The sequence below is a fragment of the Bubalus kerabau genome, chromosome 19 (assembly GCF_029407905.1).
Source record: "Bubalus kerabau isolate K-KA32 ecotype Philippines breed swamp buffalo chromosome 19, PCC_UOA_SB_1v2, whole genome shotgun sequence".
NCBI classification, from domain to species: domain Eukaryota; kingdom Metazoa; phylum Chordata; class Mammalia; order Artiodactyla; family Bovidae; genus Bubalus; species Bubalus kerabau.
Genome location: NC_073642.1, coordinates 31,010,864 through 31,029,390, shown reverse-complemented (window position 1 = coordinate 31,029,390; position 18,527 = coordinate 31,010,864). Strand labels below are relative to the sequence as shown.

Sequence of the window (18,527 nt, the reverse complement as noted above, 5' to 3'; positions counted from 1 at the left end):
CCAATATATGTTTACAATGAATTCAAGTCCACTTTGAAATAACACTATTCCACTTTACAGGTTGTGTGAGTATGTTATAACAACAAAATAATCCTAATTATCCACTTTAGTTCCTTATATTATTGCTCTTATTCATTTCACTTATATATAAAGCATAAATAGCACATATATACAAAAAATATATACATAAGCATCCACAATATATGCATAATATAAGTTTATACACATGTAAAACATATATCAGCATAACATATACATGGCAAATAGATGGGGAAACAATGGAAACAGTGAGACTATTTTCTTGGGCTCCAAAATCACTGTAGATGGTGACTTCAGCCATGAAATTAAAAGTGCTTGCTCCTTGGAAGAAAAGCTGTGAGCAGCCTAGACAGCATGTTAAAAAGCAGAGACATTACTTTGCCAACAAAGGTCCATCTAGTTAAAGCTGTGGTTTTTCCAGTAGTCATGTACAGATGTGAGAGTTGCACTATAAAGAAATCTAAGCGCCAAAGAATTGATGTTTTTGAACTGTGGTGTTGGAGGAGATGCTTGAGAGTCCCTTGGACTGCAAGGAGATCCAACCAGTCCATTCTAAAGGAAGTCAGTCCTGAATACTCATTGGAAGGACTGATGCTGAAGCTGAAACTCCAATACTTTGGCCACCTGATGTGAAGAACTGACTCATTTGAAAAGACTCTGATGCTGGGAAACATTGAAGGTGGGAGGAGAAGGGGACGACAGAGGATGAGATGGTTGGATAGCATCACCAACTCGATGGACATGAGTGTGAGGAAGCTCTGGGAGGTGATGATGGACAGAGAAGCCTGGCATTCTGCAGTCAATGGGGTTTCAAAGAGTCAGACATGACTGAGCAACTGAACTGAACATACACATAACAGATATACATAAGTGTACATTCCTAGTATTATTATTTTGAATAGACTGTTATATATTAGATCAATTAGAATAAGGAAAATAGGAAAATGTTTTTATTTTATTTATTCCTTCTTCAGTACTCTTCCTTTATGTTGAATCTGAGTTTCTCACCTATATTATTTTTCTTTTTTCTAAAGAACTTAGTGTTTCTTGCAAGCCAAATCTACTAGCAGTAGATTCCCTCAAAAATTTTTTTTTGCCTGAGAAAGTCTTTACTTTTTAAAAAATTCTTCTTCACTTTTGAAGGATAATTTCACACTTTACAGAGTTCTCGATTGGTGGGATAATTTTTTTTCTCCCGACACTTTAAATATTTCAGTCTGTTTTTATTTGCAGAGTTTCTGAGGAGAGGTCACATGTAATTGTCTTTGTTCTTCTATAGGTGAGGAAGTTATTTTCCTTTGCTTCTTTCAGAATTTTTTATCTTTGATTTTCTGTAATTTGAAAATGGTATGCCATGATATGGGCTTTTTGGCATTTATCGTGCCAAGTATTTCTTCTTTTCCCCTCTCTGTCTTCTGCTTCTGGTATGCCCATTATGTGTATGCTATACCCTTTGTGGTTGTCCCATGGATGCTCTCTTCCTTTTTCTTTTTTTTTCCAGCCTTTGTTCTCTTTGCCTTTTAGTTTTGGGGGATTTTGTCGGAATATCTGTATACTCAGTTTAACTGTGTCTGGTTTATTCATAAGCCCATCAAAGACATTCTTCCTTTTTTTTGCAGTGTTTTTACCTCTAGAATTTATTTTTTGTTCTTTTTTAGAATTTCCATCTTGGCTTACGCTGTCTGTTCTTTTTCATTTGTTTTGAGTTTTGGCTGTGGTGGGTCTTCGTTGCTGTGTGCGGGCTTTATCTAGTTGTGGTGAGTGGGTGCTGTTTGTTGTGGTCCTCGGGCTCCTCATTTCAGGGGCTTCTCTTGTTGCAGAGCATAGGCTGTAGGGTGTGCAGGCTTCAGTAGCTGTGGCACTCGGGCATAGTACTGTGGCTTCCAGGCTCAGTAGTTGTGGGGCATGGGCTTAGTTGCCCCGTGGCATGTGGGAATCTTCCCAGGTCAGGGATCACACTGGTGTCCCTGCATTGCAAGTCAGATTCTTAACCACTGGACCACCAGGGAAGCCCTGGCTGGCTGTTCTTGCATGCTGTCTTATCCATCAGAGCCCTGAGCATATTAATTATAGTTGTAAATCCCCAGTCTGATACTCCAGCGTCCCGGCTACGTCTGGTTCTGATGCTTGTTTATCTCTTCAAACTGTGGAGGTTTTTTTGCCTTTTGATATGCTTTGCAGTTTTGCCTTGCAGCTGAACATAGTGTTCTGGGTTGAAGGAACTGCTGTAAATAGGCGTTTAGTAATATGGTGATGAGGTGTAGGAGGTGAGGAAGTGTTGTATAGTCCTGTGATTAGGGCTCAGGCTCTTAGTGAGCCTGTGTCTCTGCAGTGTGAACTTCACAAGCATTTCTCAGTATTTTTATTCCCCCTTAGGTGAGGCAGGATGGCTAGAATGGGCTAGAGTTGGGTATTTCCCTTCCCACAGGTCATTTGGGCTCCAGTAATACCCAGGTTAGGCTCTGGTTAATAGTTTTCCTGGAAGGCAGGCCTTGTTAAGAGCAGAGAGCTCTGGAATATTTAAAAATTATTCCTTTTCCCCTCTCCCTGCCAGAAATCAGAGGGGATTTTTCTCTGCTATTCACTGTGGGAACCTTGTTTAGCCCTGGAGGTAAGTCTCACAATACTGTGAGCTCCCTTGTGACTGGGTCCCCTGGAGTTTTTAACTCACAGAGGTGTCTGTACTGAGCCTCCAGCAAGCCAGCAGTTACAGTGAGTTTTCCTCCCCTGGCACTGGTTCCCTAGTTGAGTCTCTGCCCCAGTAAGCTGTGACTCCCTGTATCGGCCTGTCTCTCCAATATTGGGGGTAGCGGCATGCCCTGTGTCCTCCTCTCACTTACGGATCCAAGAAGTGGCTTGTTCCTTCAGTCACTGTTTCCCCAAGTTCTCACTCCTTGAACTGCTATTTTCTGGCCATTCTGTACTTTGCTCTTCACCCAGGACCATCACTCAGGGTGTGTCCTTCTGCCTGGCGTGCCCCATCTCCTCTGATTCAGTCCCTCGCCAGCCAGCACTGAGGGGAAGGTGGGAGGGAGGAGGCAAGGCGGGGCTCTCTGCCTGGATGCCTGCAGCTAGAGCAGCACTGCTCTCACTGACTTCAACCTGTTGGACCAAAGAAAGGCTTCTACTCTCCTGAAAAGGTTAGAAAGTCGCCAAGAGATGACCCCTTTATTTTACATGTTAAAAAGTTGACACTTAAGAGAGGTAAAGAAACCTCAGAAAAGTGCCTCAGGGGCTCTGAGGAGCTCGGTTCTTTATGTCTCAGGACAGAAAGAATTCATTGAGAGGCAAAGTGATAGAGAAGAAGTGGTTTATTGGAACAGGATGCTCATGAGATTTACACGCGGGCAGGCAAGAGGGTGCCACCCCAAGAACTTAGTGGGCTGCTGTTGTATAATCAGAGAAAAAGAGGGGAGGGGAATAAGACCACCTTCTTCCTCATTCTTTGAGTCTTTAACTCTCCCAATATGTTGGGTGGAGGAGTTTTTGGCCCTGGATGGCCCATCCAGGCCTGTCATGGTGCTATGGAAAAATGATTTCAAATCTCAGTTTAATGACGGTCTTTCACTTTGAAATGTCACCTTACCCACATTATTGTTTTTTATGTGTACAGAGAGCATGTTTAGGGGTCATTAGCTTACTGACATCACTGGGTAGGATGTGGGTCTCATTCCACCATTGACTTATTGTTTGGGGGCATGTCTTACGCTTCTGTTCCGTGGTTTTGTTGCTAGGCAGACCTGTTTTCTTGAGTGATCATTAACTTACAGGGATCTCCCATACTTTTTTCTTTAATTACTGTCCCTTATTGGAATTAACTATTTAATCACCTACTATTTCGCTTTTCTCTGTCCCTGTCAGAAAGGTGACTTGCTCAAGACACAGAGCAAGTATGTGGAAGATCTGAAAGGCACCGTGGTGCCTTGATTGGAGCCCAGTGTTCCTTCCACCTCTTGTTGAAAGAACATAGTTAGGAAATGATTGATGTGCCAGATTTTCATGCCTGACTAGTTCCATCTGCCCTCAAAGTTAGATAATGGAATGGGGAGACAGACCCGTAACACTGGGGGCTTTCCGATTACGGAGTGTGTTTCCCCTAAGAAAGTGAGCACGTGTCACCTTTGCTTTAACAACGACAGTTCACATTCAGGGTTGAAGGTCACACTAGGAGTTATCTTCTATCAGCTGTGCCTTCCCACCATAGCCCAGTGATTAAGAACCAGCCAGCCAAGTTCAGTTCCCAGCTCTATGACTTGAAGCTGCATAACTTGGGCAGATTACTTAACTTTCATTTGTAAGATGGGGGTAATAATCACACTTACTCTGGGAGATCAACATGATGGTGGTGATAATTTAATGCATATAAACTACTTTGAGCAGCACCTGACCCTCACTAAGTACTGGATGAGGGTTAGTTGCTGCCTTTGTTGGGGGAGACAGAGCCCATGGCAAAGCCATTCTCCATGGTGGTCCAGGGGGCCACTTTCTGTAAAAACCCTGATGTTTGTTGATTGGCATATGGATCTTAGGTGTTTATGGTTTTTGTTTTCCTTTTTTGTTTGCAGCGTGCTTAAAAAAGGTTTAAATATTCAGTAAAATGCTTTAGATGCACAGAGATTTGTTTTGTTTTGTTTTTTGAGAGGTTTTAATGGCCATAGAAATATTAAAACAAATGTCTGTATTATAAACTAATGGCTTAAAAATTACATATATTTTATATAAATTTAAATGGTATTTTAGAGTGTCATCAGGGCTTAAGGGATAATTGAATGCTTGTCTGCTATGTTTTTATTCTGTTTATCAATACAGTTGAAAGTCTCCTAACCAGCTTCTACCAGCTGCCCTGTTTACCTGGTATTTTAAATTGTCTCTATAGAGCTGTGGTCCTCAATGGCTGCAGGAGATTAAGGGCTACTGCAGGGCACTCTGTGCCCCTACTCCCACCAGCCAGCTGCAAACTTACCAAGAGCCGGCTGACTTTGTTCCTAACTAGTTAATGCTAACTAGTTGTACATGTTATTGTAATTATATAATTGAGTGAAATACTTAGTAAACCCATAACATGTTAAAATCAGTTGCTTTTTCTGTGAAAAAGCAAGTTAAATGCTTGGGGGAAATTTGATAAAGGTGAGTCACTAAAAAATAGCCAGGATGTGGGTGACACAGTTGTGAAAGATAGGAGAAAAAAAATTGTTCAAAACCTGTAAAGATTCTATGCTTAGATTGTTTTTCAACTGTAAGTCCCTAAACTACTTTTTAAAAAGAAGCAGAACAAATTTAGAAAAGTCAGATAATGTCTTATGGGTGTGATTTATCCAGGAAAGATACCAGGGAGCCATGGTCAGTAGCCCCAGACTCAGGAGGAAGCCTTGGCCGGCCTCCCTTAGGGGGCTGGCACACCAGTGCTCGCTCCCGTGTGCCTTCACTGGTCCATGTGTCTAAGTTACTGATAAATGGTTTCCTGCTTTAACCAGGGTTTTCATTAATCTAACAGTCCAGATCACTTCAGGTAGAAGAATTGGCTCTCGTGTGCAGTTCTAGCTGATCCTTGTGTGAGCGTGCATGCTCGGCGGTGGGAGTGTGACTGTGTGCCCTGGAGCTGTGCAGAATTTGAGCGAGGTGGGTATGCGTGGGAGGTGCTCAGGCTGCAGCCGTGCTACAGGTTATGTGATGACGGTGAGCACGGCCCTGTGGTTCTGTGGGTCTGGACTGGGTGTCCATCCAGGAGCTCAGCTGTGCCTGACACACGAGTGAGCGGCAGGAGTGGGGTCTTGCTGCGGCTCGTGCTCTTTGTAATCAGCCTGGGTTTTGGAATCACAGCTCTGCTACTCATTAGCTGTGTGATGTTGAGCCAGTTTTTTAACTTCTCTGAGCCTTATATTCTCCATTAGTAAATTGGCATGTGTGTGTTTGTGTGTGTGTGTGAATACCCTTCCCTATTGGTTGGGTGTGAAGGTGAAGGTTATTAATAAGAACTGCCTGGCTGAGTGTCTGACTCAGTGTAAGTGCTCAGTAGAGAGTGCTTACCTGATCCAGTGCTGCTGGTATTGCTGCCACTGTCATTACCCTGCCTCCGTTGAGCCAGTAAGTGAAGTGGGTCTTTATTATCCATCAGTGGAGAGGGTGTCTATCTGGAGGATGGGTGTGGAGACTGGGTTGGCTAAGAAAGTGTCCTTATCCTTCCAGTCTTGCCTCTGATGGGTCTTCCGCTGGCCCTGCCGCTAGCCCTGCTCTGACCCTTTGTTTTTTGCTCCCCTCTTGAGCCCTCAGGCCAGGTAGATACAGTTGTTCCCGTGAATGGCTGGTGCTCTCAGGAGACTGTTCTGGTTTGGTTGGCTAGGACCATGGCTGGTGGCTCACCCTGTCTATAGTAGAGGGCCTGGCCTAAAGCAAGGGGATGATTGGTGAATTTGGGGAAGTCATTCATGCCCAGTAGCTGTAACGTGGTATTCATCTGTGGTTTTCCCTATAAAGCTGAGCTATGTTTATACCAAGAAAGAATTTAGTCACCATACTGCTGTCCCACACTGATGATTTAAAGCCTGGCCTCCCAGAGAGGCTAGTGTAGAGGAGGGTGGCCAACTCCCTGGCCGGTGGAATTTCAGTGATTGCACAAGCTGGCCGGGCTGTCTGCACCCTGCTGCATCAGCACCCAGTCCTTGCTGACATCTCCTGGGAGTGGGGTTCACATTCAGCACCTCTGTCCCAGCTGTCCTCGCCACCTCTACTGGCCACGCATTTCCAAGAACCCATGCATCAGAAGGGGCACGGTTGTGTGACACCACTCTGAAAATCACTGCAGTTGTGAGAGGAGCAATGGCTGTGGCATATAACCCTGGCTGGGATGTGTGGTCATCCTCCTTGACATGGGAAACAGACAACTTAGGTGCCTTGTTCAGGGCCACCAAGGGAGGACAAGATTGGCCCACGTCTGCCATGGTATTTAGAATTGGGGGCTGGGAAGGGGAAGCTGCCAGCACCTGTTACCCTCTGCAGGGCCTGGGCCCACCTGTGGCAGGAACCCTACTCTCAGTGACCTCAGTCAGTTCTCACCACTAGTTCAAGGTTTGCAGGAAGAGTCTCCTGGCCTTAGGCTGCAGGCCGTGCTGCTGAACGTGGCCTCGAGGGCCAGAGGGCTTATCTCCCCCTTCCGCCTCCTCCCCGCCCACCCCTCCCCCCTCCCCACCTGCTTGGCCTCTTTCAGTTCTGGAAACACGCTGTCTTCCCTACAGGCCCTGCCTCAGGCTGACTTTTTGCTGGGAGGACTCCCTCCTCCTAGTGACTCCTGGTCACCCTTCATAGGACCCTCGTTCTACTCACCCCTGTGCTTCTTGTTCACAGCCTTACTTCCACTTATAATTATTCTGTTTCTCTGCGTTCTTGTCTGTGGCCCACCTCCCAGGTGGGGGCTGGGAGCTCCAGGGGCAGGGACCCCGTCTGTCCTGGCCGTGTGTATCCCCAGCTCTGCACACGGGCCCTTGTGTGTGTCAGGTGTCTGCAGCCTGCTGGAGGAAGGAATGATGAATAAATGAAAGGCTCAGTACCCTTCCCGGCCCAGAAACAGTCTCTGTTCCTGCTCCTCAGGGTTTTTCTGCCCTCAGCCCCGAACACATGTGTGGGTGGCACATACCCTCCTGCCGGGGACTGCAGTTCCTCGGGTGCTGAATTTTCTATTTGGCCTCCTGGGAAGGGCTTTCTGTCTAAGGAAGCGTTGTTTACCTTTTTGACTGGGAATCCACAGCAAATAATATCTATTCATACATAACTGCATAGTGTTTGTAAGCACACAAAACAGACATTTCATAAAATTTTAACTATTACATCTAGTAAGGCTAAGGTTTTTTCTTCCAGTGTATTAAAACAGTTCTCATCATGACCCTCAAAATTTATTTTGTGGCTCTTTAATTCAGTCTCCTGACCTGCTAATGGGTTGCCACCCACAGTTTGAGAAACACTGCTCTGAAGGCTGCCCCTGGCTGGGTACCCCCACTCTCCAGTCATCTTTGTGTTTTCTTCTCCCCTCTTCCTGTGTGGCATGCATGCTCCCTTGGATAAGAGATGGTCCCTCCCTGCCTTTGAGGTACTTACAGTCCTCCGGGGAGACAGACGGGCAGGTAAGGAGTCCTGTCACAAGGCACTGGAGAGTGCAGTTGAAGGCTGAACCTGGCATGTCCTCCTAGCATGAACCTCCCTGGGGGCACTGAGTGGGTGGCGGGGGAGACGTTTGGGAGGGCAAGGATGTGCCGTGGAGGATGAGTTTTAACTTGGGACTTTAAGTGTCAGGTGGGACCTGCCAAAGGAAAGGGCAAGTGCAGAGACACCTTTGCAAAGGTGTGGAAGGCAGAGCAGGGTCTCGTGAGTTCACCAGTTCATGCGCTGGGAGCGGAGGGTGCTGAGCGGAGGTGATGACTGAAGAGTTGCTGACGCGGCCAGGAGGCCCAGGGTGCAGTGACGGGGTAGTGTCTGTCCTGTGGGCAGCAGGGGGCCAGTAGAGCTGTACCTGCCTGGAAATTCTACCATGAGATTATTTTCACTTTGATTCCTTTTTTTTTGGAGGCAGTGCACATTTTTTTTTCCCCCATCAGTTCAGTTCAGTCGCTCAGTCGTGTCCGATTCTTTGCAACCCCATGGACAACAGCACTCCAGGCCTCCCTGTCCATCACCAACTCCCGGAGCTCACTCAAACTCATGTCCATCAAGTCGGTGATGCCATCCAGCCATCTCATCCTCTGTCGTCCCCTTCTCCTTCTGCCTTCAACCTTTCCCATAGGAAACCCCAATTTATATATTTTTCTTTTTCCTTACTTTATGTATTATATTCAGGTATAACTGTGCCTTACAGTGTTTCAGGTGCACAGCGTGGTGATTCAGCTACACATACACACGTATAGTACTTTTGAAGTTATTTTCCATTGTAGGTTATTATGAGATACTGACTATAGTTCCCTGTGCTATACAGTGAACTGTTGCATATCAGTTTATTAGAAATCTAGCATTCTGTTCATACTAAGTCAAATGTGGAATCAAAATGTCTTGAATTTTTTAGTTAGGCAAAAATCCGTTAAGTTTTGTAGGGTATATATTATGCATATTATATATATATATACACAAAAGCTTTTCTACTGCGCTTGGTAAAGGCTTGAGAAAGAACATCAAAAAAAAAAAAAAAAAAAGGAAGAGATGGGGAAATTGGAAAACATAAACTAAATGAAATGGGAGCACTGAATATGAAATAGAAAAAGTGAAACAAACTAGATAAAAGTAAAAGATCATCATATAGTCCAGTTGTTTTTAAACATGAGGCAGTGCACATTTTATTAAATGTTTGTTCTGGTGACTTTAGAATTGGTGAACTCATTATCCATATTAAATATATAGGACGATTTGGAAAGGGCCTTTCTGATGACACTTCTTTCCCAAGTCATTATATCAACAGTAAATATATTTTAACTTTAGACATGATGCTCCAAACTTCAATGCCTGTTGAAATATGGACTGTGACAAAAAGTAGTCTTGCAAAGCCTATGATTCTAAGAGCAATAGCTTGTTGGAGACCAGCTGTATTTGTTTGCTCTGGCTGCTGTTAACAATTACCATAAACTCGGTGGGTTATAACAACATGAATTCATTCTCTTAGAGTTCTGGAGGCCAGAAGTCCGAATCAGTCTCACTGGGCTAAAGTCAAGGTGTCAGTGGGCTGGTTCCTTCTGAGGCTCCAGGAGAGAACGCTTCCCTGGCCTCTGCCAACTCCTGGAAGCTGCCAGCATTCCTCAGCCCATGGCCACATTGCTCTACTCTTCCTCCCTGGTTCCTTACCCAGCTCCTCGTTTTATAGTGGTATCTTCCTGTGCCTCCCTGTTATAAGGACACTTATGATAACATTCAGGGCTGTCTCAGATCATCCAGTGTAAACTCCTCATCTCAAGATCTCAGTCATGTCTGCAAGTCCCTTTTGGTTATTTCTGCTTTTTTTTTTTTTTTTAAATAAGATCAGATCAGATCAGTCGCTGAGTCGTATCTGACTCTTTGCGACCCCATGAATCGCAGCACGCCAGGCCTCCCTGTCCATCACCAACTCCTGGAGTTCACTGAGACTCACGTCTATCAAGTCAGTGATGCCATCCACCCATCTCATCCTCTGTCGTCCCCTTCTCCTCCTGCCCCCAATCCCTCCCAGCATCAGAATCTTTTCCAATGAGTCAACTCTTCGCATGAGGTGGCCAAAGTACTGGAGTTTCAGCTTTAGCATCATTCCTTCCAAAGAAATCCCAGGGCTGATCTCCTTCAGAATGGACTGGTTGGATCTCCTTGCAGTCCAAGGGACTCTCAAGAGTCTTCTCCGACACCACAGTTCAAAAGCATCAATTCTTCGGCGCTCAGCCTTCTTCACGGTCCAACTCTCACATCCATACATGACCACAGGAAAAACCATAGCCTTGACTAGACAAACCTTTGTTGGCAAAGCAATGTCTCTGCTTTTGAATATGCTATCTAGGTTGGTCATAACTTTCCTTCCAAGGAGTAAGCGTCTTTTAATTTCATGGCTGCAGTCACCTTCTGCAGTGATTTTGGAGCCCAGAAAAATAAAGTCTGACACTGTTTCCACTGTTTCCCCATCTATTTCCCATGAAGTGATGGGACCGGATGCCATGATCTTCGTTTTCTGAATGTTGAGTTTTAAGCCAACTTTTTCACTCTCCACTTTCACTTTCATCAAGAGGCTTTTTAGTTCCCCTTCACTTTCTGCCATAAGAGTGGTGTCATCTGCATATCTGAGGTTATTGATATTTCTTCCGGCAGTCTTGATTCCAGCTTGTGTTTCTTCCAGTCCAGCGTTTCTCATGATGTACTCTGCATGTAAGTTAAATAAACAGGGTGACGATATACAGCCTTGATGTACTCCTTTTCCCAAATAAATCATTTCAAATAACATTGTCCTGGTGTCCTTGTACATATGTCTCCATATCCTTGTGAGAATCTCTCTGAATAATTGATGTGTACAAGAGGAGACACTGCAGCATTGGATAGCTGTTGCCAGTCAGAGCCCCTCCACCCCTACTTTTTGTTTCTCTTGATGGGGCTTGTAGTGAGGAGGGATAGAGCTGATTGGGCACTCCGGAGGTAGCCTGCCCTCCTTTTGCAGCTGTCTTCCTGCCATAGACTAGGTGATGATAGAGCCCCAAGCTTGGTTGTGCAGGGTGTTTGTGGAGTTTTGAGCTCTTGAAGGATTTGATGATGTATTTTTCCAGCCATTCTGTCAGCCTGTAAAATTCTAGCTGATTATCAGAGTCAAAATGAATATTGAAATTATTACGTTTTAGATAAACCTTTTAAACTGTATGTAGAAAAACCGAATTAAAATATGTGAACCTAGAAACAGAGGTTTCCTTATTAATTATATGGTTGCTGCTGTTTGGGTTTTTTGTTTTTTAACTTTCATTGAAGTTCAGTTGATTTGCAGTATTGTTGCTGGTGTTCGTCTGTAAAAGTTCAGCCTGCACACTGCAGCCATCAAGGTGACGTTTGGCTGCCCGGTGGTCCCTGACTTTACCTTTCAGATCAGAGTAGCTGAGTGTTTATTGAACAAAACAGCAGGCACCTAGTACGGTGCCTGGAAGGACGCAGAAGTTCTGCTCAGAGGTGAACAAGCGCTGAACGAAAATGGCCCCGAGCATCAGCCAGCAGAACCCTGTTAGGCTGGTTGTGAACTCGCAAGAGTGCGCTGGCAAGACACTGACTGTGCAGAGGCCTCTGCTGACTGGAGAGGACAGAGTGGCTTGAGAAGTGTGTTCTCTACTGACCCCCATGTGGCACAGTCACAGAATTGGCTTTCACCGCGTAAGATCAAAAAGCAGCAATTAGTGTTTCAGCTGAAAGAGGGTTTCGTTTTGAGCCTGATCTCATTTCTTCATCACATAAGGCTTGGCAGATGGTACCTCCCCCAACCAAGGCTCAGTCCCTTGGCCGCAGGTGAGAGCATGGTGTTTGCACATGTGGGCCCCAAGACAGGGTAGGAATGACAAGGCCAAGCTGGGGAAGTCCTAAGTCATGTAAATCACTCTTCTCTCTCCCCAGACAAGTTCAGTTCTTTCCTGCTCTCTAAGTCCTTCTTCTGTATCCCTTTAAGGACCAGAGCTGAGTAGCATAGTTCTAAGGCTCAGGCAAATGGCAAGAAGTACTTAACTCCTCAAATAGATGATGATGGAAGTAACACGTGGCATGTGAGTGAAAGCTGCTGTGAGACCTTGGCTCTAGCAGGGCCAGGGAAACTTTACAGTGTAGAGGGTCCAGGGGTGCCTCTACTCAGCAGTTGTATCAGAGAAATGAGAAAAATTATATTAAGTTTTTGTGAGAGTTTCTTCTTCTGAGCAACTATTTTGAAATAGCTTTCTCCCCAATGGTATAATTTTTATAAAATCGGACTTTACCACAACATTGCATATTGGGTTATAGTGGGGAATTTCTTGGGGAATTCCTCTATGCAGTTGTCTGTGAATTTCAGTAGAGTGAGGGAAACATAAGTGTATTAGGTAATTTCTCTACATTCTTCTAAATTCTTAAAGTGCTTTGATGAAATTCAAACAAGGCAATAAAATCATGCTTTCAGAAATGTAAAACATTGAAAAAATGATTGTTTTACATGAGAATATCATCTGATTCACACTAGAGATGAAGCTACCTCCCCCCCTTACCTTTAATCTGCCTCAGAAAACTCTGAATGATGCACATTTCTTCCTTTTCTTTATTTTAATAACTTTACCCGAAGTATAATTTACCTATGTTAGGTGTACAGGCTGATGTAGTTTAGAAATTACACATAGTCATGTAAACACGTCTATAATCAAAATATAGAGCATTTCCACAACCCTATAAAGTTCTCTCATGCCCCTTTGTATGAAATTTTTAAGGATTTTGTGTATATGGAGTCATGCTATGTGTAGTCTTTTGTATTTGTCTTCTTTCATGAGCATCATCTTTTTGAGACTCATCTGTACTGTTGGGTGTTTTTATAGCTCCTTCTTTTTTCATTGCTGAATAGTATGCAGTAAGTATGGATGTATCACAGTTTGGTTATGCATTCACCAATTGATAGACTTTTGGTGTATATCCAGTTTGTGGCTGTTATAAATAATGCTTGCTCTGAGTATGCACATCCAAGTCCTACGTGTAGTTGTTCAGCCACCAAATTACGTCCGACTCTTTGTGACCTCATGAACTGTAACACGCCAGACTTCCCTGTCCCTCACCATCTCACAGAGTCTGCCCAAGTTCATGTCCATTGAATCGGTGATGTCATCCAACCATTTCATCCTTTGTTGCCCTCTTCTCCTCCTGACTTCAATCTTTCCTAGCATCAGGGTCTTTTCTAGTGAGTCAGCTCTTTGCATCAGGTGGCCAAAGTATTGGAGCTTCAGCTTCATCATCAGTCCTTCCAATGAGTATTCAGAGTTGATTTCCTCTAAGATTGACTGGTTTGATCTCTTTGCTGTCCAAGGGACTCAGGAGTCTTCTCCAGCACCACAGTTTGAAAGCATTAATTCTTTGGCACTCTGCCTTCTTAATGGTCCAGCTCTCACATGCATACATGACTACTGGAAAGACCACAGCCTTGACTATATGAACTTTGGTCAGCAAAGTGGTATCTTGGCTTTTTAACACACTGTCTAGGTTTCTCATAGCTCTCCCGCCAAGAAGCAATCATCTTGTTATTTCATGGCTGCAGTTATACATCCGTGTGTAGGCACATTTTCATTTCTTTTGGGTAAATATGGGGGATTGGGATTGTGGAACTCTTTAGCTGAGTGTGTATTCAGCTTGTGAAGATGCTGCCCTGCTGTCCTCCCGTGGCTGCACTGTCAGTGCTCCCATTAGCAGCCCTGCTGTCCTCCCGTGGCCGCACTGTCCGTGCTCCCATTAGCAGCCCTGCTGTCCTCCCGTGGCCGCACCGTCCGTGCTCCCATTAGCAGCCCTGCTGTCCTCCCGTGGTCGCACCGTCCGTGCTCCCATTAGCAGCCCTGCTGTCCTCCCGTGGCCGCACCGTCCGTGCTCCCATTAGCAGCCCTGCTGTCCTCCCGTGGCTGTACCGTCAGTGCTCCCATTAGCAGCCCTGCTGTCCTCCCGTGGCCGCACCGTTCGTGCTCCCATTAGCATCCCTGCTGTCCTCCCGTGGCTGCACCGTCCGTGCTCCCACTAGCAGCACGTGGCCTCTGCAGCGGTTGCACATCCCTCCCAACACTTGGCATCACCAGTGTTTTTAACTTAGCCATTGTGGTGGGTGTGGTTCGCTTCAGTTTTAAGTTGCATTTCCCTATTGATTAATAATGTTGAGAATCTTTTCCTGTGCTTGTTGGCCATCGGTGTATCTTTGGAGAAATGACTGTTCAGGTCCTTCATCCAGTTTTTAATTGAGTTGTTTGTTCTTTTATTATTGAGTTGTAAGAGTTCTTTGTGTTTTCTGAATACAATTCTCTTATCAGATATAGGTTTTGCAAATATTTTTCAAAGAAGAAAATATTTTTAATCTTGATAAAGTTCATTTTGTCATTTTAATCTTTTACAGATTGTGTTTTTTGTGTTCTATATAGGAAATCTTTGCATAACCCAGTATCACAAATATTTTCTTGCCTCTTTTCTTCTAGAATTTTAATTCTTACTCGTTTATATATTTTAAGTTAATTTTTTTGTGTTATGTGAGGTAAGGGTTGAAGTTCATTTTTTCGCCATACAAATAACCAATTGTAGTACCACTTTTTGAAAAGACTGTCTTTACTCCATTGAATTTCTTGGCACCCTTGTTGAACGTCAGTTGACATTATTACTTGCTTCACATTGTACCGTGCGTGCTAACTTTCTTCCTTTCTTTCCTTTTGTCTTTCTTCTGTTTTGCTGGGATAGTTTCTGCTCCACTGTCATCCCATTCACTAACCTTTCCTTCTGTGGTGTCTCGTCTGCTATGAATCCCATCAAGTATACTTTCACCATAGACATCATAGAAAATCTCCAGATTAAAAAAAAATTAAAGTATAATGGATTTATGATGTTGTGTTTCAGGTGTATAGCTATGTGTTTCAGTTATATATTCTTTTTTGAGTTTCTTTTCTATTACAGGTTATTACAAGATACTGAATATAGTTCTTTGTGCTATACAGTCAGTCCTTGTTGTTTATTCTATATACAGGAGCATGTGTATGTTAATCCCAAACTCCTAATTTATCCCTCCCCACCTCCTTCCCCCTTTGATAACTGAAAATTTGCTTTCTATGCCTGTGGGTCTGTTTCTGTTTTATAGATAAATTCATTTGTGTTAGTTTCTTCGATTCCACATATTAAGTGATATCATATGATGTTTGTCTTTCTCTGTCTGACTTACTTCAGTTAGTATGATAATCTGTAAGTCCAGACATGTTGCTGCAAGTGACAGTATTTTTTATTGGAGGTTGAGTAATATTCCAGTGTGTGTGTGTATGTATGTGTATGTGTGTGCTAAGTGGCTTCGGTTGTGTCTGACTGTTTGCAGCCCTATGGACTGTAGGCCACCAGGTCCTCTGTCCATGGGATTCTCCAGGCGAGAACACTGGAGTGGGTTGCCATGTTCTCCTCCAGGGGATCTTCCTGACCCAGGGATCAAACCCACATCTCCTGCGGCTCCTGCATTGCAGGTGGATTCTTTACCACTGAGCCACTGGGGAAGCCCCGTGCATGTGTGTGTGTGGATGTGTATATGTATATACACACCACATCTTCATTATCCGTTCATCTATTGAAAGGCATTTAGCAGGCTGCTTCCGTGCCTTGGCTATTGTTAACAGTGCTGCAGTGAGCACTGGGGTACATGTATCTTTTGAACTCGAGTTTTCATGTTTTCTGGATATATGCCCCGGGATGGGATTGCTGGATCATATGGTCACTTTAGTTTCAGTGTTTGAAGAAGCTTACATGCTGTTTCCCATAGTGGCTGCACCAATTTACGTTCCTATCAACAGTGAAGGAGGGTTCCTTTCTGTCTGTAGCCTCTCCAGCATTTGTTATCTATAGACTTGTTGTTGATGGCCATTCTGACTGGTGTGAGGTCATATCTCATTGTGGTTTTGATTTGCATTTCTCTAATAATTAGCAGTGTTGAGCATCTTTTCATGTGCCTGTTGGCCATCTGTATGCCTTCTTTGGAGAAATATCTTATTTAGGTCTTCTGCCCATTTTTCTGTTTGTGTTGTTGTTTTTAAAATACTGAGCTGTATGAACTGTAAGCTGTTTGTATATTTTGGAAGTTAATCTCTTGTCAGTTTCATTCTTTGCAAATATTTTCTCCCATTCTGTAAGTTGTCTTTTCATTTTGTGTATGGTTTCCTTTGCTGTGCAAAGCCTTTTAAGTTTAATTATGTTCCATTTGTTTATTTTTGCTTTTGTTACCATTACTGTAGGAAGCAGACCTAAAAAACATTGCTGCAATTTATGTCACAGAGTGTTCTGCTTATGTTTTCCTCTATCTCTAGAAGTTTTGATTTGAATTTTTTAAACATCTTTCATATCTCTATTTAACTGTTTAGCTTTTCTTCTAGCTTCTCAAACATGGGGAAGCAGTTTTAATAACTTTTGAAATTATTTTCTACTAATTTTCTTACTTGTCATTTCTGAGTCTGTTTATTGATTTTTCTCCTGAAAATGAGTTCTATTTTCCCACTTCTTTGCAGGCCTGATCATTTTTTTTATTGAATGTCAGTATTATGAGTTTTACCTGAGTGCTAGGTTTTTTGGTGTATGTGTTCCTACATACACGTGTCTTTTGTTTATTTATTTAGTTTGGCCGTGCTGGGCCTTCGTTGTTGTGTGTGGGCTTTCTCTGGCTGCAGCGAGCGGGGACTCCTCTCTAGTTGTGGTGCGCAGGCTTCTCATGGTGGCTTCTCTCGCTGCAGAGCACAGGCTCTAGGCTCTTGGGCTCAGTGGTTGTGGCGCACAGGCTTTGTTGCCCCTTGGCATGTGGGCTCTTCCCAGACCAGGGATCGCACTCATGTCCCCTGCCTTGGCAGGTGGATTCTTAACCACTGGACCACCAGGGAAGTACTACATATATTCTTAAGCTTTGTTCTGGAATGTAGTTTAATTATTCAGAAACAGTTTAAAACTTCAGAAGTTCACGTTTAAGCTTTTTAGGTAATATAAGAACAGCCTTTAGTTCAGGGATAATGTCAGTAACCTTTTTCTGAGTACTCAACCTGATGCTGCAGGGGAGTCCACTCTGGCTGGTGGGGCTTTACAGTATTCCTGGCTCTGTGTGAGCCTCAGGGATAGTCTCTGCTCCTGTAGGGAGTTCTTTCCCCATTTGCAAGTAACTTTTTTACACACAAGCCTGATACTACTCAGCGGGAGACCTAGGAACCCTCTGACATTTCTGTAGCCCTCTGAACTCCACCTGTCTTGGGAGTCCCATCTCTGTCTTATCAATTCATGGCAGAGCTACCCCTGCGTTCCCCCTGCCAGCCCTGTGGCCTGGAAGTCTCTAGGCACTATCCTTGGACAGGGGAAGGGCCTGCCTTGTTCGTGTTCCACCGCTCAGGGGCCACTGCCCTGTGCAGCCTGATGTCCAGTGTCTGAAAATCATTGTTTCCTCTGTTTTGTTCAGTTTATCAGTTGTTTCAGATGACTATAAATCTAGTTCCTCTTAGTCCATCTGTACTGGAAGTAGAAATCCCAACCTAGTTTTTAGAAGTTTTAATGAAATAATTTTAGCACACAGACAAGTGTAGATTGTAGTGAGTTGACTACCTGGGTAGCCACTACCAAACTATGTAACATTGTTATATTTCTGGTGCACTTTTAAAAGCACAAATTAAAACATTACAGATAGGGTTCAAACCCTCTCTTGTCTCCACGATCTCATTCTTCTCTTGCCTTTTACGGAAGTAACCAGTATTCTGTATTTGCTAATTATCATTCTTATGCGGACGTTTAAAGTTTCGCTACATATGTATGTATAATGATGTCTAGTAGTAGCAGTATCTTGAAATTAAAAAAATAACATGAATCATGTTGTGCTTCTGTTTTCTTTCCTTTCTCATTCAGCATTTAAAGAATATTTGTCCATATGCTTCATGTAATCTTAGATAGCATGTACATTCCACAAGGACCAGAACATTTGTTCACTAGCAAATCCCAAGCATGTAGTGCCTGGCACGTAGTAGGCACTTAATTAGCATTTGTTGAATGAGCACATTCGCTTTGTGACGTATAGCATTTGGTGGTATGAATACGCTCCAGTTCGTTTATCCCCTGGTCAGTAGATGTGTAGGTTGTTTGGGGTTTTGCTCATGTGAGCAGTGCTGCAGTGGGTGTTCCTGCTTGTGTCTGCTTGTGCACGCTGAAGAATTTCATGCTGAGTCGTTGGGCCTTAGGGTGAAAACCTCTTCAGTTTATCTGTTTGTTGCTGAATTGTTCTCCCTGGTAATAGTTCCAATTTATACGTGCCGCCAGCAGTGTATGAGAGTTCTCAT

At 43.8% G+C, this 18,527-nt stretch overlaps 1 protein-coding gene across 2 annotated transcripts in view; it reads left to right on the top strand.

The window, feature by feature from the left end:
• TBC1D2B (TBC1 domain family member 2B) overlaps nt 1-18,527 on the top strand; it is an 89,582-nt gene that overhangs the window by 38,475 nt on the left and 32,580 nt on the right. The gene's annotated exons all lie outside the window — the stretch shown is intronic.